The following is a 23186-nucleotide window of genomic DNA, read 5'->3' on the forward strand; positions in this document are numbered from 1 at the left end:
TACGCCAGCTGCCTAGCCATGGCCAGCCCTAGGTAAATGATGGTCTCCTCTCTTCCCTTCATTCCCCTAGAGCTTGGATGGGGCTCTTAGTTGGGCTTCTATTCTGGCTCATCTCCCGGAGACTCATGGCCTGGACATATTCCTTGCACCGCCTACCTTTCCTCCGGATGCAGGTGGTGAGTGAGGCCACCTGTCAGATCCTCTGGTGAAAGAACCGCCCCAGTCAATCAGAAGCCCAAGAATGATGTCATCGCCACCTTCTGCTGGGGTTCCACATCTGGCTGGTTACCATGGCGAGCAATTGCTCAGAGGACAGCCCAAAGAGAAACACTGTAAGGATGGAAAGTCTAGGCCAGCAGGCCCAGGGGAGAGGCGTGGGAATCCCAGGGCTCGGCCCCAGAAACCACTGAGACCCAGGCCCCTCCTACACACACTGCATCTGTCCCACCCCTAGGGCAGCCCCGGAGCAGCTGAGGAGCCACAGATAGCACGCCAGGACCTGGGCAAGAGAAGCCGTTCTCGATGGGCGCCTCTCCACCTCTGCCCTGTGCTGCTGTCCTTAGAGCGCTGGCCCTGATCCGCCTGCCTGTACCCTTGCCAGGGATCCACAAGTCACCTAAGGGGAAATGACACGGTGCTGAGTGTTCCCTGTCAGAGGCTGCCAGCCCAGTGGATCATCACGAGAAACTACACACGCAAGTCCGCAGTCACCCCTGGCCACAAAAACACCCGACTGTGAAGGGAGTTGAAGAGTCACACTGGAGAGGTTTGAAGACAGAGGCCACGTCGGGGCAGGCCCTGGAAACGTGTTTTCAGGGGGTTCTGCCATGGCCGGCGTGTGGGTTACTGAGCCGTGTTACGCAGTCTCTGGAAGGCCTGGCCCCACGCAGTCCCAGTGCCAGGACTGTCGCTTGGACAGCGCGCTCCCTCGTGGTCCCCTTCTGCCCACGTGGAGCAGCAGTGGCTCTCAAGAGGCCATCCAGCCCAGGGTTCAAAAGCCCCGTCATTTCAGCTTCAGCAACAACCTCAGTCGGTCTGGACCCTGCTTGTGTCCGTCTCCTGCCCATCTCCACCTCCCGGAGGACCCTCCAGCCACAGAGAAGCACCCTCGCACTTCCCAGATGGGCCCTCCTTCCGCCCGCAGGTCTTTCTTCCCCATCGCCCCCTCTGTCCACGTCAGGGCTGTGTTAAAGCCACTGACATGTCACTGGAAATGCACGGAGTTGGGAAAATTGCATGGACTAGAGCTTCTCTTGGGGAGAACACTGCATGTGGTTCAAAGGAAGTCTTGGACAAGACACTCAGAGAGGAGGTGAGACCCCCAAGAATAGCGCTCAGCCCCAGCAGAAGGCTGGGGAGCATTCTGGGAGGCTGGGCCTGCAGCCCTTTGGTCTCTCCGAGTGGGCGGGTGTGGGGCCAGAGCTGAACTGCTCACGTCGACAGAAGGCATCCTCCTTTCTGCCTACTTCCCACTCAGCTTCCAGCCCCTCCCCCACATCAATATTAAGTCAATATTAAAAGAATATCAATTTATAGTGTCCCCCATCCTTAATCTCCCTGGAACCCTATACCCTTAGCTTGCCCTGGGCCACCCCATGTCTCAATCCAGGCCTGACAGCACACCCCTACTCACTCTGCAAACCCGACTCAGCCGTTCTTCCTTTGGGAAGCTTGGCTCACACTAGCACTAAACAAATATTGCTTTCTGTTCTTTCTCCAGTACTCATCCCAGTGCTCAGCCCAAAGTGTGTCCCCTGGAGTGTTCGTGATGGCCGCAGGGGCTCTTAACCTGAGTCAGCAGAGGACACCTCATTACGCCCACACACGGCCTGAGGTGCACGTACTTAGGTGTGCATGCAGACGAGAAATGTGTGTGATGATTTCAAGCATCTGACACCAGATCCATGCCCTCTCCTGCACCAGACGTGCTCCCCTTTCCGATGTCCCTGTTCCTGTCCTGGCCCCAGCAGCCTCCTAGCCCCACTCAGCCCACTTGGAGTCTGTCTGCAAATCCACTTGCACTTTGTCCTCTTCACCCGACTTGTGACTGCCAGCGCCCAAATTTAGGTTCCAGTTCTGTCTACTCAGGACCCACCCTGCCAGCCAAGCCCGGGAACAGTCAGGTCGTCAGTCCCCAAGCCCAGCTTTCTTCATGACACCATTCTGCCTTCCAGACACAGCGGCAGGCCCACTCCTACCCACTGCCCGTCACTGAGGGCCCCTGTGATGTGGCCCTGTCTGTTCATCCAGCCTCCCTAATACACACCCTCTGCTCCGAGCCTACTGGCCTCTTTGTGGCCCTGGCACGGTCCCTGCTCAATCCCACGCCTGGGCCTCCATTCCTGACTTTTCTCTACCTGCCGTGTTCTCTCCTCTGCCTCCTGCCCGGCCCACCAAATCAGTGCCATCTCCAAGGCCCGGCTCAGCTCCCATGGACCCCAAGTTACCCTCTCTGGCCAGCACAGCCTCCATGACTGTGCCCTCCTCTGCACCCTGTGGGCTTGATTATTCCACAAAGACAGAGTCTTTAAAGCCTCGGTCTACTTCATATAACTAGAGCGCCTACTGTGTGCAGGACACTCATCTAACCGGGCCCCCATAGCCAGACTAGCCATGGCCAGGCTGAATGTGGACTCTGGGCATAAAATCCTCTGGCATCAGTGTTGCCACAGGGCTGGGGCCTGTGGGGCCACTTGTGTGACACATGAGTCCAGGCCTGGCCTTCCTGCGGAGGGTCAGATCTGGAGCTGGAGCTTCAGGCAAGGGGGCTGTCCAGAGACTGTAGACCCCAAACAAATCAGTGCAGGGAATTCCCAGGACCACCCGTTCTGGACATCCTAATGGGAAAAGACTCATTAGTGGGAATTCTGTCCTTGTCATATGTTTTCCACTGAACCAAAGGATGTGACTGAGTATCCTTTGGTTCTTAGAAAGCAACTGCTTCTACACAGAACAGAAACAGAAACTTCAGCCTGCATTGTCGCTCTCGTGACAAGTTCTGCTTCCCAGAAGGCAGGAAAGGCCAAAGAAACAGTGTAGACTCTGTGTGATGGGATCAGTTTCCATTTTTGTTGTGGAATGAAAAAAAATCCCCGATTGCAGTGTGTGCCCTGGTCCCACACTGAGGGCACAATTCAAGGCCTCTGTCTTCTGCAGAATATCTGGGGGCAGCAGTAACTGTCAGCTCCTGCTATGTGCTGGCCACGTTTCAACACGAGGAGTAGGGAATACTGCCCTACTTGAGAGGAGGTCATATGGCCAGGCAGTGGCAGAGCTGGGACACCTACCCAGCCCTGCCCTGCTGTCCAGAGCCTCTAAAATGAAGCTCACGTCTCAGGGGGTTCCCAGGCCAGTGGGGAGACAAGACAGGGAAGCGTGGAAAGTGAGATGCTGTGACTCCAGTGGCAGGAGAGTATGTGCAGGGAAGACTTCTTGGAGGAGGTGAGGTTCTAGCTGTTTCTCTGAGGACAGGAGAAGAAGAAGAATGGGTAGAGGGAAGAACAGGAGCAAAGACTGAGTGGAGAGAAGCAAGACCTGGAGGAAGATGGGATGGGATAGATTTCAGGGCCCTCCCAAGTAGCCTGGCAGGAACTTCTTGGTCAGCCCTTTTCGGAAACAATTATTTTCTAATGAGTGGCCCCTCCTTGAGTGCGAGTAAGGGAGCCTAACAGCCACTCACACCTTAATTACTCAGCTGCTCCCTGGGTGGGTGGGCCTGAGAGAGAGGGTGGCAATGGCACGGAGGATACAGAGGAGGCGTGGACCAGGGCCCTGTGTGGAAGAGCAGAGGAATGCAGAGATGTGTCTTGGCTTCTTCCACACTGCCCTGCTCCTCAGCTGGTGCTGTGCTGGGGCCTCCAGGGATGCTGAAAGAGGGGCTCACTCCCTTTGGGGACCTATAAGGTAGGAGCCGTGAGGCTCGTGGGGAGCCGGGGAGCTGGGCAGCTGGGGACTTTGAGTTGAGGCCAGATAGCATCCTGGAGTGTCAGAGCTGCAGGAGGAGGCAGTGGGCCCCTCTTGGCCTTTCCTGACTTTGAGTCAGCTGATGGCTTCAAATAAGCCCAGGAGGCTTTGGACTAGAGCTTCTGGGCTGCGGGGTTGACACTGTAGTGTCCATGTGCTTCCTGCCCCCACACGGCCTCTCTGGGCTGCAGGACTGAGCCAGGTAAACATCTCGCCAGGCCCCTCACCCTTGGAATGCGGCCTCAGCTCAGCAAATGCATCCCCTGGGAGTATGAATAGCAGAACCAGCCCCCAGAATCCATTGTTCTTGAAGTTCCAGGGAAACCAAAACAAATTCCCAACAATACAGGAGTGAGGACGGAGCGGAGTGTGGAAAGGGCAGAAAGGGCCGGTGGGGCCTTTGTCCTTAGGCATCCAGACATTTATATTTTCCACATTATTGAGTGGGAAATGGCTCCTTTTATGCCAACAATAACAACCACCATCCCCTCCATGTTCTCATTTAATCCTGGAGAAAACCCAAGCAAGGCCAACATTAGCATCCTGTTATAAAGATGAGGGGACTGAGGTTCCCAGAGGCCCCGTGACCTCCCCAGGGTGCCAGAGTTAGTAAATGCTAGAGCTGGGACTCGAACCCAGTGTCTCAGCTTCTTTCCAGTCCAGCTCAGTGGAGCCAGCTGCCCCCATCCCAGGATAGGATTGGACTGCAGGGTCTTGCCTGCTTCCCTTGAGCTTCCCAACGTGGAATCAGCCGGATAAGGAAGCAGATTCTTTTGTGAGGTGGCCAGGAGGCCAGGCTTGCCCAGTACTGCCTGTCCCTGAATGCTGCCGTGTGAAGGCCTGGTGCCAACTGTGCAGGGCTGGCCAGGCCATCATCCTCCCACCAGCCCAGGCTGACTGTGTTCTCTGTCTATAGCCACACCTTTTCCCATAACTTCCCACTGATGTCCGTGTGCTTGGGGGCCTGGGAACGAGGTCTCCCAGAAGCCCTCTCCAAGGCCAGCTCAGCCCTCTCACCAAGCCTGGGGCCTTTGCAATAGTAGGAAGAAAGTAGCAACAGGTAAACCACTTAGAGATAATTAGCAATTGGTTGTATCTCCTCCAACACCAAAAGATTTTTGTGGGCTAATATTTTTAGCAGAAAAAGAAAAATTGCTAAACTCATAAATCGTGATTTTGTGTACTCATCTATTTCCAAGATTCACTGTGAGATCACTCAGAGCTTGTTCTTTGATTATGGCCATTTAGCAAATGGAATTCCAACAGGCTTGCTGGAGTCTCGCATGCCTTGCAGTTTGCACCAAGAAGCTGTGCGTGACAGCACTTCCATCTGGCAGATGGCCTCACTGGAATGCACTCAGAAGTCTCGAGAACGGAGGCATAAACAGAAGCAAAATTAATCAGTGCAATTGTTTTCTCTGCCATGAACATGACATGTCTCTGGATTTTTGAGGGCAGCATGCACGGGAAGGACCCGGCTTTGCATTCTCCACGGCTTTCAAAACCATGTCAGGTGTCCAACATGCTTTGATAGCTGACATTGGTCTTCCTGCTCACTCTCTGTCTCCTCAAAAACCCTGTCTCGGGCCAGGCCGACATGCAGCGAGCAGAGCCCTGGGCGCCCATAGAGGCAGCAGTGCTGAGACCCCCCCACCCTGAGGAGCCAGACATTACTGGCTCTGACTGAAGGCTCTCTGGAATCTGGTTTTGGTAATTGTTATTTTTATGAGAAAATTACTTGTTTTTGTTCCTTGCAGAGCAGAAAAAGGAAAACAACTCAAGCCAATAGCTGAACAGGAAGGGGAAGCCCATGCCTCCTGTCTAAGGACTGGGAGCTGCGGGTTTGGCGACGCCTCCAGGAGCAAAGGCTGGGAGGCAGTGGCTCCTGCAGCACAGCGCTCTACCCTGAGCTGGTCCTTTTTTGGGAACCTCTGAATCTTAGGTTTTCAGTCCACAAAATGGCAACTCAAAACCTGCTGAAAATATGGGTCTCAGGATTAAAAGGGATGAGACAGGGGTTATAGGGTCTCCCCGGGAAGAACAAGCTACAAAGCACCCCTCGTGGGGCGACCTGAGGTCCCGTGGGTGGGGCGGGACTCCCAAGCTTGAAGAGGAGAGGGTTTTTCTGTGGGAAAGGTGAGGTTGGGGAAGGCCAGACAGGATCCTGGACATGCCAGACCTGCCTTCTCAGGACCCCAGGGCCCGGCTCCTGGACCTGGCAACACAGGCTGGCCACACCCAAGACAAGGTTTCTCCTTCCAAACCACACCCCCCCACCCCACATCCTGGCCTGACCTCAGGGACAGAGGGACCTGATCACTCAGATTCCTATTAAACTTCAGGAGCTGGAGCTGCAGAGAGGGATCTGCGTGTTCACCTACACACCTCACGCTCTGACCCCAGCACCGGGGGAGAGAGGCTTTGGGGCGGGGCTGTCCTTCTGTCTGGGGCTCAGGAAGTGAGGGAATGGGGGAGCGCTGGCCAGGATGCTGCTCCTGGTGAGATGGCTCTGAATACGGGTAAGTCCCTGAGGAGAGGGACCTGATGGGGCCTCGGCCCTGCTACCCTGTGTTAGATTCTTATGGTCACTGTAACCAATTACCACAAACCTGATGATTTTAAACAACAGACCTTTATTCTCTCACAGTTCTGAAGGCCAGAAGTCCCCAGTTGCTTTCACTGGGCTGAGATCAAGGTGTGGGCAGGCCAGCACTCTCCCCAGAGGCCCTGGGGGACAATCTGTTCCTTTGGTCTTCCAACTCCTGGTGGCTGCCAGCATTGCTTGGCTTGTAACCCCACGACTCGAATCTTCAGATCTCTCTCTGCTCTGTCTTCACATCGGCTCCTCCTCCTCTGTGTCAGACCTCCCTCCGCCTCTCTCCTATAAGGATGCCTGTGATGGCATTTAGGGCCCACCCGGATAATCCAGGAGAGTCTCTGCATCTCAAAATCCTTCACTTAATCACATCTGTCAAGACTCTCTTTCCAAACACGGTAACTGTATTAGTTTCCCAGGGCTGCCACAACAAATTAGCACAAATGTGTTGGCTCAAGACAACAGAAATGTGTTCTCTCACAGTTTGAGGATGGAAGTCTGAAATCAAGGTGTCAGCAGAGCCAAGCTCCTTCCAGAGGCTCTTGGGGAGAATCCTTCCTGGCCTCCTCCAGCTTCTGGTGGCTCCTGGCATTCCTTGGCTTATGGCAGCATCACTCCAGTCTCTGCCTCCATCTTCACACGGGCTTCTTCTTTGTGTATCAAACCTCCTTTCTCTTATCAGGACTTAGGCCCACCCTAAATGCAGGATAATCTCAAGTTGAGATCCCTAACTTAACTATATCTGCAGAGACCCTATTTCCAGATAAGGTCACGTTCCCAGGAACCAGAGATGAGGACTTGGACATTGGCCATTTACTGAGGACCTTCTATGTTCCAGGTAATTTTCCTCATTATATCATTTAATCCTCATAATAGTTCTGACCTTCTAACTGATGAAGATACTGAAGCTCAAAGAGCTTTAGCAACGAGACCCGGCTGTCACGGCTACTAAGTGATGGAACCAAAGTAAGAACTCAGGTTGGCTAGAGGAGAAGCTCCTCGGTTTTTTCACACCATCATGATGTCTCTCCTTGTGACAAATTTAGAGTTCTAAATCACAGGCATAGGGTGGAGCAGGGTTGGGGATATCACTGCAAAGTCTGAAGGCTACCCCAAGACCTGAATCAGGAGTCTATGTAGCCCCAGGGCTGGGTCATGGATGGCAGGGCACAGCGGAGGGGGTTCTGATGGGCATGGAGGTGTTCAAGAAAGAATTACCGTGACATTTGGTAAAGGACAGTAAAGCAGACTTTATTCAGGGCGACAGTCACAATAGGTACAGGGGCCATTGCAGTGGGGTTTTGCAGTAGGGCAGAGAGTTTGGGCCCATCTCCAAATACAAGGAAAAGTGGGAATTGATAGCCAAGGAGTGGGGTGAGGGGGTGTCAGTGGATGGAAAATTACCAGGAGGAAGCATCAGGGGTGAGGGAGGTTCTGGCTAATCCCACCTGACAGGATTCTTGCTGAAGGCAGGCGGGGGTGATCCCACATCACCTGGGGGCTGGTGGGGGATGAGCAACCCGATCAGATACCGAGGGGCATCAGATATCAAGGATGGGGGATTCTGGCAAAAGTGACTTAGTGGGATTCTTGCTAAAACTGGACAATGCAGAGATGAACACAGAGGCCCAAAAGCCAGGCCTAGGTGAGAAGAGAGTTTAGAAGCGCCTGAGGAGAGTTTGGTCAAGAAGAGAATCAGTCAGAGGAGAAGCGGCTTCCGTCTGGAAACCTCGGTGTTCTGAGCTGGAGGGAGGCAGCCGAGTCCAGAAAGAGCCTGAGGGGAGCCACGGAAGTTGGCAGCAGAGCCAGGCCTGAGCTCTGCTTCCCAGGCCTCTCCCGGGGGCTGCGCTGCCCCCTCAGGGACGGGCCTCAGCTGGGGTCTATGAAGCGGTCTTAGGTCTACAGTCCCATTCTCCTCAGCTGCTCTGGCCTGCTGGAAGAGGAGACAGGCAGATGGGACCACGTGACTTAGTGTTCAGTGCCAGTCCCCCAGGAGTGGCACTGGGGAGGTGGCGGGCTCCATTTCAAGCACATGAATTGACACCTGCTGTCAGCATTGGGGTGAGCTTCCAGCTTTGCCTGGGGACCCAGGGACGTGGCAGGGTTCGCTGCCCCCAGGGCACTCAAGATGGCTCCATAGAAAGACTCCCTCCTGAGGTTTCGGGGCAGGTGGGCTCGAGGCAGGATCACGGGAGTCTTTGTGGGCCAGGACGAGGATCAGAGGGGCGGAAGCAGGCTGGGAGGGTCTCTGCTGACTTTTCTCCTCAGCAGGAGGAGGTCCTAGGGGTTCAAAGGACCCTGTTTTTTCCCAGTCTGTGGCGCCAGTCCCAGTTTGGCAACTGACCCTTGGGGAGAACCAGGGCAGTGAAGTTGGAATAGCTCAGGCACAGGAAAAAGGACACAAAGGCGAACAATGTGGGGAGTGTTCAGCAGGAAGAGATGGGAACAGCAGGCCAGCTGCTGGGCAGGCCTCAGGCTCCAGGAGTCTGGGAGTGCACAAGTGACCCAAGTCCCAAGTGACCAAGTGCACAAGTGGGGCCCAGGCGGTGCCAGGAGGGGAGGGGGCCCCGACCTAGAGGTGGAAAAACACAGAGAGAGCAGGGGAAGGGGAAGGCCTGAGAAAGGGGGGTGAGCTGAGGAAGGGGCTTCCGGTGTGAAGGGCTGAGGAACAGCCACCTCCAGTCAGGCCGGAGGTTTCATCTTTATTAAGGGGCAGTGATTCTTGTCTGTTCTCACCCAGGCTGACTTAGCAGCTTCCAGCCCTTGCTGCTTGCAAGGCCTGCGCTGGAGGCAGTATAGAGAGCAGGGGACAGGGTGCTGGTCCCTAGATCCTGGGCCCTCTCCAGGGCCTCGCTGCTCCTGTCACTCACCCTGAATCCTGCCATCCTTCCTAGCCCTCCCGTGACTCTTTAGGGTGCAATCCAAGCCCCAGCTGCCATCCGAGGCCTTCTGGGCTCTGCCTGCTGCCCTCCCCATCTTCCCGCCCTCCACCCCTCCAGCTCAGAGCTGCTGGCTTCCCAGCCCCCAGGCTTTTGCCCGTCTTGCTCCCCTTTCTCAAACACCATTTCTTCTCTCCTCCACCATCAGAAGCCTCCTAACCTCTGGGGACTCCGTTCAGGCATTGCCTCCCCTGGGAAGCCCGCCCTGCTCTCTCAGCCTGGGCAGCCCCCAATGCCCTCCATGGCAAGCCCAGAAACACTGTAACGGAAGGAGACAGTTACCCATCTCTCCCCTGCCATCCTGAGCTCCTGAGGCCACAGTGGCGTCTCTCTGAGTCTTTACCCAGCCGGGACCAAGCTGGGCCATGCTGAGAGCAGGTGTCCACAGAGCGTTTCTGGATGAATGAGCTGGAGAGCTCAGGGTCAGCGACCTGGGGGGAATCTTTCAGAGGTGGTGAATGGAAGAGAGGCATTTCGCCTGCTCTAGGGGTCTAGAAAGCTGGAAAAATACACTCCTCAAGGCTTGTGATGGAATGCTTTCTAATGGCAGCAGGATTCGGTGTCTCAGATTCAGGTGTCTCAGCCAGAAACGCAGGGAGAAAGTCCCTTTCGAACACTGCCGGGAGGCAGGTGCTAGGGCGGGAGGAGTGGGCCGAGGGTCAGGAGCCCTGGAGGAGTCTGCGGCCAGGGAGCAGGGCTGTGGGACTGATTCGGGGGGGCTAGGGGCAGCCCCTCTCGTAAAGGGTCAACTTTTGGCTTTCCTCCCCCACGTTGAGACCAGAAAGGTCTTAGACCGAAGACGGACTTAGAGGCAGGGTTGCCAGGTAAAATATAGGTTAAATTTGAATTTCAGATAAATGAATAAATTTTTTAGTCTAAGTCCATCCTAAATATTGCATGTGACATACTTAGACTGAAACAATCATTTGTTGTTGATCTGAGATTCAATTTAGCCAGGCGTCCCAAGTTTTAATTTACCAAATTGGACTACCCTATGCGGGAATCAGCCTGGTCTGAGGGGCAGGAGGCCCACAGACCCCATTACAGTAAAATGTTTCTAAAACAAACACCACCTCCAGCAACTTGCACAGAAAACGAAACATGTGACTTCCTAAGAATACATTATTGTCTGAAGGTGGAAGTCCGTGGATTTGAAGGAAAAAACAAAGTTTTCTGCTGAGGAAGAGTGAGTCACAGGCAAGCTGAAAATGTTTCTCTGGCTTTTGGGGTCAAGTGGACATGGACCCCCTTTCTCCCTCCTTTGCAAATCCGTTCACACATCTTCCCTTGGCAGGGCCCGGGCAGGGCTGGGCTGGGCCCTGACTAAGTCTACCAAGACCCTCCAACCGTGCCACTCCTGGCCACCAGCCCCCCAGGCCCCTGAGGCCCCTCCTGACTCCGCTGACCCTACAGAGGGGCCATTGTCTCCTAGCCACTGGCCTAGCTCTGCCTGCACCCATGGAGCTGGGCACTTGGACCCTTAAGGCCAAACTGGGGGCTGAGCTTTAGAGCAGCCAAGAAGGCCCCTTAGGGCACGGAGGCAGGCAGGCACTGAGCCAGCTGCTGAGAGGATGTGATGTCCCCAGGGAGGTCTCAGCCCTGAGCGCTGGGGCTCGGAGCTGGAAGAGGCCACCGTGGGCTGTCCGTCTGCCCATCAGCAGGGGGCTCTTTGAGAGAGGCAGGGTGTCTTATGGCTCTCCCTCCTAGCCTGTCCCCAGCACAGTGGCTCCCCTGTCCCACAGAGTGTGGAATGTGTGTTACCTCGGCAACTGCAACCCCAGGCCCTGGGGACAGGCTGCCACAGGACAGGCAGAGATGTGTGCAGTGTGGCTGGGCCTGGGCCTTCTTCCCTCGCCCCTTGTCTAGTCTGCATCGGCAGCAGAGGGCCCTGTTAAACCCACATGTCTGATCCCAATGCTCCTCTACTCAATACCCTGCAGGGGTGCCCGTCTCACCCCAAGTGAGCACGGAGGCCCCCCCAGGGCCATAGCCCACACTCTGCCCCGTTACCTCCTGACCTCAGCCCCCAGGAGCCTCCCCTGGCCGACCCTCTCTTCCCACGGGGAACTGAACAAGCAGGGCTTCATACTTGCCATTCCTTTTTTCTGGAATGCTCTTCCCCCACAAGGGTCCCCTCCTTCAAGTCTTCCCTCAAACATCTTCTCTGACCTCCTGACCCGTTAAGATTGCAGTCCCCTCCCCATACACCAGCACCACCTTCCTCTGTCTCCCCAGCAAGCTTCACCTTCCGTGATTTACTTACATTTGGGGCCGACTGTCCATCTCCAGCGCTCGACCACAAGGACTGAGAGGGCAGGCATTCATGTCTCTTCCTAGGACAGGTGGGGCCCCCAGCAGGTGTGGCTGAGTGGGAGGGGCCCCGTGCACAGAGCAGCCCAGCCCTGGGGGACAGGTGAGGTGGGGACTGGATCTGCCACCTCACAGGGGGCTGACTGTGCAATGAGCACCAGGAAGCCCCTTGTAGCCTCCACAGTGGGGAGGAGAGGGGCCCGGACACATCTTCAGGGTAGCCTTCCACCTCTTAGGGGCCATCTGTGCGAGCTTGCACCAGTTGAGCTGCTATAAACTTCAGGCCAGGTCCCACTGGCATGGAAGGGACACTGGGGATCCTGAGGAGGGAAGCCCAGCTGCCCACCATGGATGGATGGGGCGAGAGGGCAGGGTCACAGGTCAGGGAGTGACCTTTCTAACTTGGGGTCAGTCGTCCTGGCAAGCTGAGCACAAAGCCAGCCTCTCCTGTCTGCAGGAGGTCGTCTGGCCCCACGACATTCCAGGCATTCTTTGGGGTCTTTGTGGCCTAGGTCTGTGTCTGGGGGGAAGTAGAGCTTTGTTTAGTGAGGAAGTGTCTGACTGACTGCAGACCCCTTTGTTTGGCCGCCAGCACAGCCTGCCTTCCTCAGGCCCCACTGTCTGGCCCGGCTGACCAGCTGGGGTGAGGGTGGGGGTGGGGACAGAGGTCCCTGGGGCTGGTTCCCTCCCACTGCCCTGCAGGCACAGAGCCCGTGACGGGCCTTCCTTCTCAGTACCCAGCTGGGCCTGGCCTCAGGTAAGGGGAAGGCTGAGAATCCCAAACTTCAGCCCCTTATTCCAGAAGCAGCATCTTAAATGGGATGCAGCCTGGCCTGTGGAGAGAACCCGAACCCAGGGGTCACCCACATTGGCTTGAATTCCAATGCTACTTACCAAGAAGGTGACCTTCTCCCAGTGACATCAACTCTCCAAATTTAGTTTTGTAATCTGTAAAATGGGCTAATAATACTCACCAGACAATGTTATTGAGAAGATTAAATGAATATATGATTGTGCCCAGGATGGTTTCTGGCACATGCAGGCACCCAATAAATGTGAGTTCCACGGTGACAGGCGATTCTGAGAGGGAGACAGAGCAGGAGAAACCCAATCCCTGTCTTCAGGGACTCAAGGGGTAGAGGACAGCAAGGAGACCCCCAGGAAGAAGAAAGAGAGACCTGGGACAGCCCCCACAGACCTCACAGATGCATGTGGCTGCCCGTGAGGGTGAGGGGCCCATGCCAGGAGGTGGGCATGCTCCATCTTGTCATCCTAGACCAAGAGCTGGGGGCACGTGAGGCCCCACATGCCTCGGAGAGCACTCCAGCAGATGGGGCAGGAACACAGAGAGCTGGGGGGTTACCCTGCTCTGGTCCACATGCCCCAGATCCCTGGGCTGTTCAGAGGCCAGACCGGGAAGGAGGGACTCACCTGCCCAAGGAGGTCAGCCGGGTACCTGACTCTCTGAGAGGCCTACGCAGGTGCCATGGGGGCCACAGATGGTGAGGGGTGCAGGGGCAGTTCCCAGGAAGCAGCTACAACTCAACCCCAGGGGGAGCAAGTCTGGCCACCACAGGAAGAGCTCCCTGAGGAGTGAGCTTCCGGGCAGCGGTGGAAGGGGCAGAGCTGCTGAGTGTGGCCAGGGGGCTGCAGAGAGTCCCTGCCCTGGGCAATAGGCTGCATCCAGCCCTGAGGGTCCGGAGTTCCTGGAGGGGCAGCAGGAGCATTTACTAGCTGCATCCTTGGCGAGTTCGCTAAGCTCTTCCTTCATTCGTGAAATAGGATCTTCATGACCGCCGTGCCAAGTGGCATCGCATGCAAAGTTGCTAGCACAGGGCTCCCATCAACAGACCAGGCTGCTCTCACTTTTCCATGGAAGCCTGGCCTGTGAGCCCGAGCACCTCACTTCAAGCCCTGGCTCTGCAGCCAGCTCACTGTGTGGCCTTCAGCGCATCTCTGGCTCTCTCTGGGCTGCCCTCGCTCCCTCTGTGTCCTGAGAGGAGTGACAAAACCCTTCCTGCTCTGACCTGCTTGGTGCCTTTGGCTTGTCCCCAGAGGGTCTTGCTCTTTTCCGGTAGAGCAGGGTCAGATGTCCTGCATTCACCTTCCAGTGGGGTAACTGCAGCTGGTAATAGATGCACCCCAGCTACAGGGGGTGCTGAGAGTGTCCCCTGGGGCACGGCTGGCTGGCCTGGGGGAGGGAGGCAGGTGCCCATAACTGCCCATTCTGGGTGTGTCCCAGCCTGTAGATGCCTGCCGGAGTCACGTGGTGTGCGACAAAAAGACCAACTCCATCAAGATCAATAATTGTGGGGAGAGGGCTGACAGGGGCCAGGGTGGTCAGAGGGATTCCTAGACTGTGTGGCAAGTAGAGGAGTGGCAGGAAGCAATGGCCTTGGAAATGTCTGGTCAGTCTTATGGAGGAGTCATCACAGCAGGGGTGAGAGCTGGCTGCAGGCCAGGGCATGCAGCCCTGGAGAAGGGGGCCGCAGGTGAGTGTGCAGTGGTTGCAGGACGCTAATGTCCAGAATCCTGAGCTAGGGGTGGCCTTGCCTCCACTTTAATCCCTATACACAGCTGGGACTGAGCAGGGGGCTAGCCCTTCTCTGGGCCTCACAGTCTCAGGTCTCTCTGTGGCTAACTGAGCCAGTGGGGGAAAAGGCCCGCCCTTCCCCTGGTGTGAGCACCTGTCCTTGGCTGGACACTGCAGCTCTCTATCTCCCCACAGAGAAGGCCAGGCCTGCCACTGGGAAGAAGTGGGAGTAGCTGGCTATCTGGAGCTCCAGCTGTGACGTGAGCCCAAGGTGGGACGGGCCACAGTCCGAGGCTGGGCCTGCTGCTGCCCTCCCTCTCCTCGTCCTGAGCCCCCAAAGAGCAGGGTGGAGCCCCAATGGAAGTGACACCATTGAGAATAGAAGACTATCCCCATCTTCAATTGGGGGTAGAAGTTTGGACAGAGCAGGACGTGCTTTGGGAGAGAAGCGATGTCATCGAACTCCAGCAACTATTTGGTGAAACCCCAGATGGATGCTGCCTTCTAGATCAGAGATCTAAAACCTTCATGTGTATATGCATCACCTGGAGGGCCTGTCAAACCACGGAGTCCTGGGCCTGAGCCCGGAGCTTCTGATTCGGCAGGTCTGGGGTGGGGCCTGAGGTTCTGCGTCTCTCAGATGCTGGCTGCGGTGCTGACACTGCTGACCCCCCAACCATGCTGAGGAGCACCGTCTACGTCTTTGTCACTGAGAGCACGGCGCTCGGCCCAGCAGCAAAACACTGCTGGGGAGCGCTTGTTGGAGATGTAGAAGATGCCCCTCCTCCAGCTCTGAATCAGAGTCTGCATTTTGACCAGATCCCCGGCGATTCCCAGGCTCATTCACCTTCACTGGGCAGTGCAGCAGCACTGTCCGTTAGGACTTTCTGTGACGATGGGAATGTTCCATGCTGGCACTGTCCAATACACTAGTTACCAGCCACGGGTGACGGTTGAGCATTGGAAATATGGCTAGTGTGACTGGGCAGCTGAATTTTTTAAATTCTATTTAGCTTTAACTAATTTAAATAGCCTCATGTGGCTAGTGGCTTCCGTCTGTCAGCACAGGTCCAGAGTAACCCAGCCCAGAGGGCCCGTAGAGATTGTCAGTGTGCAGTTGGGGAAAAGGTTCAGAGAGGGATCAGAACCTGCCTGAGGTCCCTCACTGAGTCAGTGACAGGGTGGGACCAGAACAATGTCCCTGGGCTCTGAGGCCAGTGTTTTCTCCTCTTCATGGCACTGCCCCCATGACCCTGAGCACTGGCCCTGCCTTTCTCTCCAAACCCCACTGTGTGCTACAGCTCTAGGATTCAGAGTTCACCAGACTCTCAGCAGGCAGCCGGGTGTGAACACTGAGCTTAGCTGTACAAGTGACTGGAGACGTGCCCACTTCTAGTGCCGTATGTAGCAGTAAGAACTGTTCACCGACCGGGAACAGACGCGCAGTAGGCTGTGTGTGCACAAGCTGGACACTGAGTATACCACACACTTGAGCACACAATGAACTTAGGATAAAGACAACGTTCAGCTTCTCCATGATGAGTAATTAAGGTTAAATGAAATCATGAGGGTGAGGCCTACTCCACTAGGATTAGTGTCCTTGTAAGAAGAGACGTCTGAGAGCTCACTGGCTCGCTCTCTGCCTTGTGAGGACACAGCAAGATGGCAGCTGTCTGCAAGCCAGGAAGAGGGTTCTCACCAGAAACCCACCCCGCTGGACCTTGACTTGGACTTGTAGCCTTCAGAACCGTGAGGAAATACATTTCCGTTGCTTAAGCCCTGGGTCTGTGGTATTTTGTTTTGGCGGCCAGAGCCGACTGAGACACAGGGGAAATTGGTTTGATTTTAAAAGCTAGAGGAGAACAAGCCACATCCTATAACCTTTGCTGTCCCTCCTCCAGGAAGCCAGGGGACCCTGGGACAACCTACCCTCCTCCCCAGCGAGACAGGGGATCCCACCAACACTCCCCTCCATAGCTGAGAACTCTGAAAGGGTTGGGGACCTGATCCTTAACATAAGCAAGAGTTAGCAGTGTGTGGGACTGGGGAGGGGGCCTGGGGCGGGTAAGACATTTAAACAGGGGGTGATGGCTGCGTGGAGAGGAAAAAGACGTGCAGACAGGGACGAGGAAGTTCTGCAGAGGACCTTAAGATTCGGACCCAAGCAGGTTGGGCCCCCAAGCCCATAGCACCCCTCTACCCAGCAGACTCTTCCCTGAGAGCCTTGTGGGCCCCACTAAAGAGACTGGATTCGAAGCCACAGGCCTGGGGTTTGACTGAAGGAGTTTAGACCAGCAGGTTTCTGTGAACGTGTTTATATTCCAGACAGATCACCTGCCATTCGTGCAGATGGTAGCTTGTAGCAGGAGAGACTAGAGGCCTAGGACCAGCTAAGAGGCAACAGGGGAGAAGTTCAAGGGCTTAGATCGGGTCATTGGCAATGGAAATGGAAAGGAGAGGACAGAGAACAGAGACATGAAGGAAGTAGAATTAGCAGAACTCATCCCAGTACTCCAGAATTCGCAGAACTCCGTGGGAGGCGTGGAGTAGATGGGGGGCAGGGAGACGGAGGGCAGAGCTGAAGGTGACCCTGATTTGCGGCGTGGATCCTGGGTAACAAAGGTGCCACTCAGGAGGGCAAGACGCAGCAAAGCACTGAGGAAGGGGAGGATGAGTTCAGCTAGAGAAGGTTCAGGTTTGAGGCCTGGGGGCAGTTGGAGGGGTCCAGAAGGCAGGAGCGGTACTGGTCTGGAGCCCCACAGAGCGTGGGAAGGGGGCAGGGGTTTGGGACCCCTGCACGGTACTCATCTACTATCCTCAACAGGGCTCCCTCCCTCGGTCCCCAGAGGTCCCTGTGGATCTGCCCGGGACAGGGGTGATGCTCTGTGAGCCAACCAGGCCCGAGCACCTCTGCACTCTGTGTGCTCCAGCCAGTGTTGCCGCTGAGAAAACGGGTGGTGCACGGCCTACCTGTCCTCTGAGTTAACCAAGCCTGCCGAGGGCCCACTCGTCTGGTGGCCGGAGAAAGGGATGAAATGAGGCCAACGCAGCAGAAGCTCTGCCTCCGTAGAGGCCTCTTCGACGCCTCCACGCTCTGTGAAAAGAGCCCCATAAAATGACTCTCCACACAAATAGAAAGATTATTTCTGGAACTAGAGAAAAAGTAAAGTGGCAGGATATTGAGGATCAAAGGAGGGACAGGCTGGTTACCAGCAGCCCCAAGGGGACCAAGGACTGGAGAGTGGGCCAGCCGGGGCCGTGGAGGCAGGTTGGCTCCAGGTGAGGGAGGCCTTGCCAGAGTCCCAGCTGTCCACCCTGCTATCGACTGCCTGAGAGGTGGTGAGCTCCCCATCACAGTGAGAGCCCAAGCTAGGACTGGAAAGCAGCTGTTAGAGAGGTTGCAGAGGAGCTCCCAGCCTCAGGAGGAAGGCCCCACAAAGTCTCAGACCCTTCACCTTGATTTTCCCCAGATTCAGCCGTTCTTTGAACCTGGTTCCCCCGGCGCGGACAGTTTCCACTTGGCACGTGGATTTGCCATCCTAGGGATCCCTCCCCTCCTGTTCCAGTCCTCCCCGTCCCTCCCAGCTAATTAATCACACTGTGCATGTGCAATCAATCACAGGCGTCACTCCTGGGTGGGACCTGACGCTAAGTGGTCCCACAGGCCAGTGCCTCTCAAACTCTGATGAGCATAAGAACAACATGCGGATCTCATCCAGCTGGTCTGGGTGGGGCCTGAGAGTCTGCATCTCCAACAAGCTCCCAGGTGCTGCTGCCGCAGGTCCTGGAACTACCCTTAGAGAAACAAAGTGGTAGCTGCCAGTGAGACCCATCAGGATTCTACAACAGGGGGGTGGCGGAGGCGGGGGGCATTAAGAAGCCCCCGGTGCAGGATTTCAAAGGAACGGACTCAGTTCTTTCTGAAGCAGAACTAAGTCCAACCCTGCCTCTGTCCATCCTGGGGACCATTCCTGGTCTCCCCTGCTTGAGAAGCATAAACCTGCCATAGGAGGGCAGCTGCACCACAGCCTGGGGACCCCCGTGTGACCTCCCGGTACCCCCACCTGTCCCTGGTGAACTGCTTCTGTCTAGAGGAGCTCTTTACTGGTTGTGTGGGCTGGCTGAGACCCCATCACACCAGGGCTCATTTCAGGGGCAGCCCCGCCCAGCCAGGGCCCTAGACAGAGGAGTCTCCTTCCTCCCCACCCCAGCTGGCTTCTGACCACAGAGGCAGCCTCTGCAGCCCTTCCCTGGGAACCAGTAGGCCTCAGCCTCTGGCCCTTCCCCCTCTGGGCCTCAGTTTCCCCATCTATAATGTGGGGGTAAGCCGAAGGTTCTCTTGGAGGTACCTGGCTCAGCACCCACTGAATCAGGCTTCTGGGGCTCAGAGCAGGTGGGGATGGGGCCATGGAGGACAGGTGAGTGTGAGTGGTGGCGGGGCAGGCGGCTCCATCAGGATGCACACGCCTCCACAGCCTCTCTCAGCACTGAGGGTTCTCGGATATTTTTAGGAAGGTTGGCACCTCCTGGGCTGTGATTCATTAAGGCAGCTGACAAAGATCAGCATCTTTCGAAACTGCAGAGAGAAGTTGAGAAGTTTCCCTAGTATTGCTGTGTGTGTCGGGGGGAGGGAGTCGCAGTCCTGTTGTTTCTCCCCAGAGCTGTGAATGTCAGGGAAGGGGAGGTAAGAGGGTGGAGGGAGGGGACGTGTGGGGTGGGGGGAGGGGGGGAATGGGTGGGGCTCCTGGGCGTGTGCATTCTGAGTGAGGGGCTTGGTGCCCAGGGCAGGGCTATTCTGCCATGACAAAGCAGAACGTCTTCAAAGTGTCCCAAGTGTTCTGGAAGGATGCTCTTCTGTGTGTGTGTGTGTGTGTGATGGAGCCAACAGGGACATTGTGACATCATGGCCCAGGGTTCAGAGCCTCATTTGCTCTATTTCAATAAATCTTTGTTGAGGTCCTACTGTGGTCACAAACTGCATTGCAAGGCCCATTTACTTACTGCTTTTTTCCATTTGTGCATTTATTCTGCACACATGTATCAGGTACCTGCTCTGTGCAGACCCCAAGTCGGGTCCTGGGGACGGGGCTGAACCAGACCCGATGCCTGCCTCAGGGCTCAGTGCTGCAGGAGAGAGGCATACTATCTGGCAAGACAGTGAGGGCACCACGGGGGGAGCTGTAGGGAGCATCCCAGAGAAGTGAGCATTGACAGGACCTGGAGATGTGACAGGGAACAAGGGAATCGCTGGGCAAAAGCAGAGGTATGATGCGGCAGGCATATTTAGGGGCACGGAGCAGCCAGTGCGGTCCTGACCTGCAGAGGCCTGGAATGCCAGGCCAGGTAGGGTGTTCTGGCTGCTCTCAGAGTTCACCGCCTCCCTCCATCCCCGTCCAAACATGCCCTGTCCTTGTGGGGACTGAAGAGGCTCCTGCCGCCCCCAACATCATTCCCAAACCCCATGGCACCAGCCCCCAGCCCCAGGGCTCCAGCCTCCACTATTTCTGTCTCTTCTGTCACCATCACACCACCTCCCTTCATTGCTGCTATGACAGGATGGCATCCCGTGCTATCCTCCAATGGGCAATACCACTTTGGGACCTGCCGAAGGAGGCAAGAGGGTAAGGACAAGGGCCTGGAGGCCTGGCAGAATTCCTTCTTACTCAGAGGAGCCTGGTCTTTTTGTTCTGTTCAGGGCTTCAACTGATTGGATGAGGCCCACCCACATTTACTTAAATGCCACCTATTTAAATGTTAATCCATCCAAAGACACGTTCCAAGCTGACGCTGAAATTAACCATCAAGGAGATGGTGGGCCTGGCCACAGCTTGGCCCTAGGCCCTGGGATCTTCCATGAGCCCTGGAACCACCTGTCCCATTTCCTTTTTCTGGCCTGTGCTCAGTTTACCAAACCGTCCCGGGAGCCGGCCTGACTACGCCAATTGATGAAAGATGCCCAACATCCACGGGGTCTGGGCTTCGGGCCGCCAGGGGAGCAGGTAGAGTGCTGGTCCACGGGCAAGCTGCCCCAGGGTGCAGGCTGACTGGGAAATAGGTCACCCGTTGTCCACGCCGCTGTGAACTCAGAGACTCAGAGTCCGACGTTTCTCTTTTCCTAGAACAACCTGCAGGATGCCTGTAACTTTCAGGAGCGTTATTCACAGTTTAAAAATAGCAAGCACCACGCAGCTCAGGGTGAGGGAGGCCGGGCGCGGGCTTCCCCGGGCGGGGCGACAAAGGCTGTGTGCTGGCTGGTGCAGGGGCTCCGGTGAGGGGGCAGCACAGGGCCTGGAACCAGAGGGGCCTGGGGAAAATGCCGTGCCTTCCCCCCTCCTTCATTCATTCACCCACACGTACACCCTGAGCTCTTCTCTGGGCACCGAGGGACAGTGGGAACAGGATCTGGCCCCACCTGGAGGTGCTCAGGAGCCAGCAGACACAGCGACAGTGGGAGTCAGCTGGGGCCTCACGGGAGCTGGGGGGCTGGTAGAGGGTGCGCCTCTGGCCTGCCTGGAGGATGAGGTTGAGTCCCAAAGCTGACGGCTTTTGGGCAGGCCCCGAGGGGAACGGCAGCTTCTCCAGGGGCCCAGGTGCGCTGTGGAGGGAGCACGGCAGCCCTCTCCTGTTCTGGAAGCAGTTCCCACAGGGGCGAAACAAGGAGGCTGGACGAGGAGCTCCAGGAATTCGAGATTCATATGTATAAAAAGTCCTCCTCCACTCCTAGATCCTCCTGTACATGCGTGTGCGTGAGTGTGCGTGAGTGTGCATGAGAGCACCGCTCCGCCCCAGCTGATGCTGAAGCAGATGTGGTTTAACACCATGAACTTAAGCATGTCCACACCCACCACGTGTCCCAGCTCCCTCACCCCACAAGTCCCAGGCTGCCCTCAAACCTCCTGCTGTGACCTGGGCCCACAGCTGCCCACTCATCCAGATTCCTGGGCTAGGAGCACCTCTGACTCCTGCCTCCCTGTGGGCCTGAGTTCACGGAGTTCTACAACAGTCAGCAGACCCCTCCTTCCCTCAAAGCCGGGGGGCCAGTGGCTGCGCCTCCTGGGGGCGCGGCAGCACCATCCCTGTGGCCACCTTGCTCCAGCTCACCTATCACCCCAGGAGAATGGGCTTCTGTGTCGGAAGTCACCGACGCCTCTTGTGCACACTGGGCCCTGTCCGTGAGTCTTCTCTGTTCCTGTGGGTTTGCCTCTCCATTCGGCCATGAGCTCCTTGAAGGTAGGATTCGCAGTTCTTCATCACTCCCACCCACTTGGTGCCAGTGCAGTGCCTGCCACGTCCCCTCACTCAGTGTGACGGGATGGCGGAGCAGTTCTGGGGCCCTGTGTCCCAGGCTGTTGCCTGCCTCTCACCTGAGCTGGGACTGATGGATTAGGCCTGCTGACCTCAAAGAAGCTCCATAAGGGAGGCTGCAAGTGGATGGGAAATGAGGAAACTGAGGCACAAAGGCACCAGGTGGCCAGATAGGAGGGGGCAAAAGGGAGGGGCCATAAGCAGGCTCAGCCTTCTCAGAACCCTAAGCTGTCCTTTCTCCCATTCAGTGACCTCTCCATCATCTTGCCCCACCGCCCCTCTCGTTTCCCAGAGTCCTTCACTGCCATTCCTTCTCCAACCTCTTCTTTTTCACAAAGTGTCCCACACTTCAAAATGATCTCATCTCCCCACCACACCCCTGTCCGCTGGCTCCGGGGTCCAGCGGTGTCTGGAGGAAAACCATCAACTTGACTAAATCACATGGACTCAGATCCAGCAATGGATGTCCAAGTGGACCCTTGCAAAGTAGCCACGATCCAGGGGATGCTCTGAATCTGGAGGGGAGAGGGAGATGCTCAGCGAGTAGGCAGCCAGCTGCCTGGTGACCTCTGCTTTGGGGAATTTGAGGTAAAGCAAAAACAGAGCCAGGTCACCCCAAGGCTGCCCACAAAGGCCCGGGGCCCCACTTACCCTCCTCAAGGCTTTGCTGGACCCCTTAGGCAACTCTCTCCCCTTTCATTACTCTAAACCCCTGCCCACCCACTTGTCTCATGGATACTTCTTTCCTTCCTATCACCATCTCGGCATCTCTCCCCCAGGGATAGCCTGCACTCCTGAGGCAGGTGAGAGCCCTCATGGAAGCAGGTGAATCCTTGGAAGCTCCATCAGTCTCAGAAAGCTGGTCTGCTCCAGAGCCCTCTGAAAACCTGTGCAGCATTCTCCCTGCCTCTCTCCGCTCCTTTCAAGCCTTTCTCAGGAGGACGAAACGCTTCCAGGGGGAGCTTTCAGATGGTGGATGAAGCATGGCTGTATTCCCTCCCTTCCCCATCCCACCAAAATGCCTGGAAAATCCCTGTCAATGTGGCAAAGAGCTCATCAGTGACGAGAGATTCTGTTGACTTTCTGGAAAATGGGAAGCAGATTATACTGAACTGATGGATAAAACAGAGCAAGGAAGTCACAACCTAAAAGTGGCCCCGGAGAGATGAGGAACAGACACTCTCCGTAGAGAGTCAGGCAGGCAGCCCACCCACATCTATCAGAGTTCCAGAAAGAGAAAATGACCTGGCTTAAAGACACAGGTCTTGCATCTGAAAGGCAGGATACCCTGGAATATCCTGTGAAATTTCAGAAGGCCAGTGACAAGAAGATCTTAGCTTCCAGAGAGTGAAAAACAGGTCACCTACAAGGAATGGGAATCAGGTTAGCATCAGAAATTGCATCAACACCACAGACACCAGAGGCCAGTGGGTTCAGAGGGAAAATGATTTTGAAACTTCGATCCTATAACTAGACAAACTATCAATTACCCTTTTCAGACAAAGATTGTTAGAGGATGTACTACAAGCCAAACGAAAAA

At 56.0% G+C, this 23186-nt stretch overlaps 1 long non-coding RNA gene across 1 annotated transcript; it reads left to right on the plus strand.

The window, feature by feature from the left end:
• The first annotated feature begins 6026 nt into the window (after positions 1 to 6026).
• On the plus strand, positions 6027 to 16117 carry LOC138917718 (uncharacterized). Its single transcript, XR_011426167.1, has 2 exons — positions 6027 to 7397; positions 14537 to 16117. It is a non-coding gene; the product is annotated as an uncharacterized lncRNA (long non-coding RNA).
• Positions 16118 to 23186: the final 7069 nt, after the last annotated feature.

Source organism: Equus caballus, chromosome 15 (genome assembly GCF_041296265.1).
Source record: "Equus caballus isolate H_3958 breed thoroughbred chromosome 15, TB-T2T, whole genome shotgun sequence".
In the NCBI taxonomy this organism is placed as follows: Eukaryota; Metazoa; Chordata; class Mammalia; order Perissodactyla; family Equidae; genus Equus; species Equus caballus.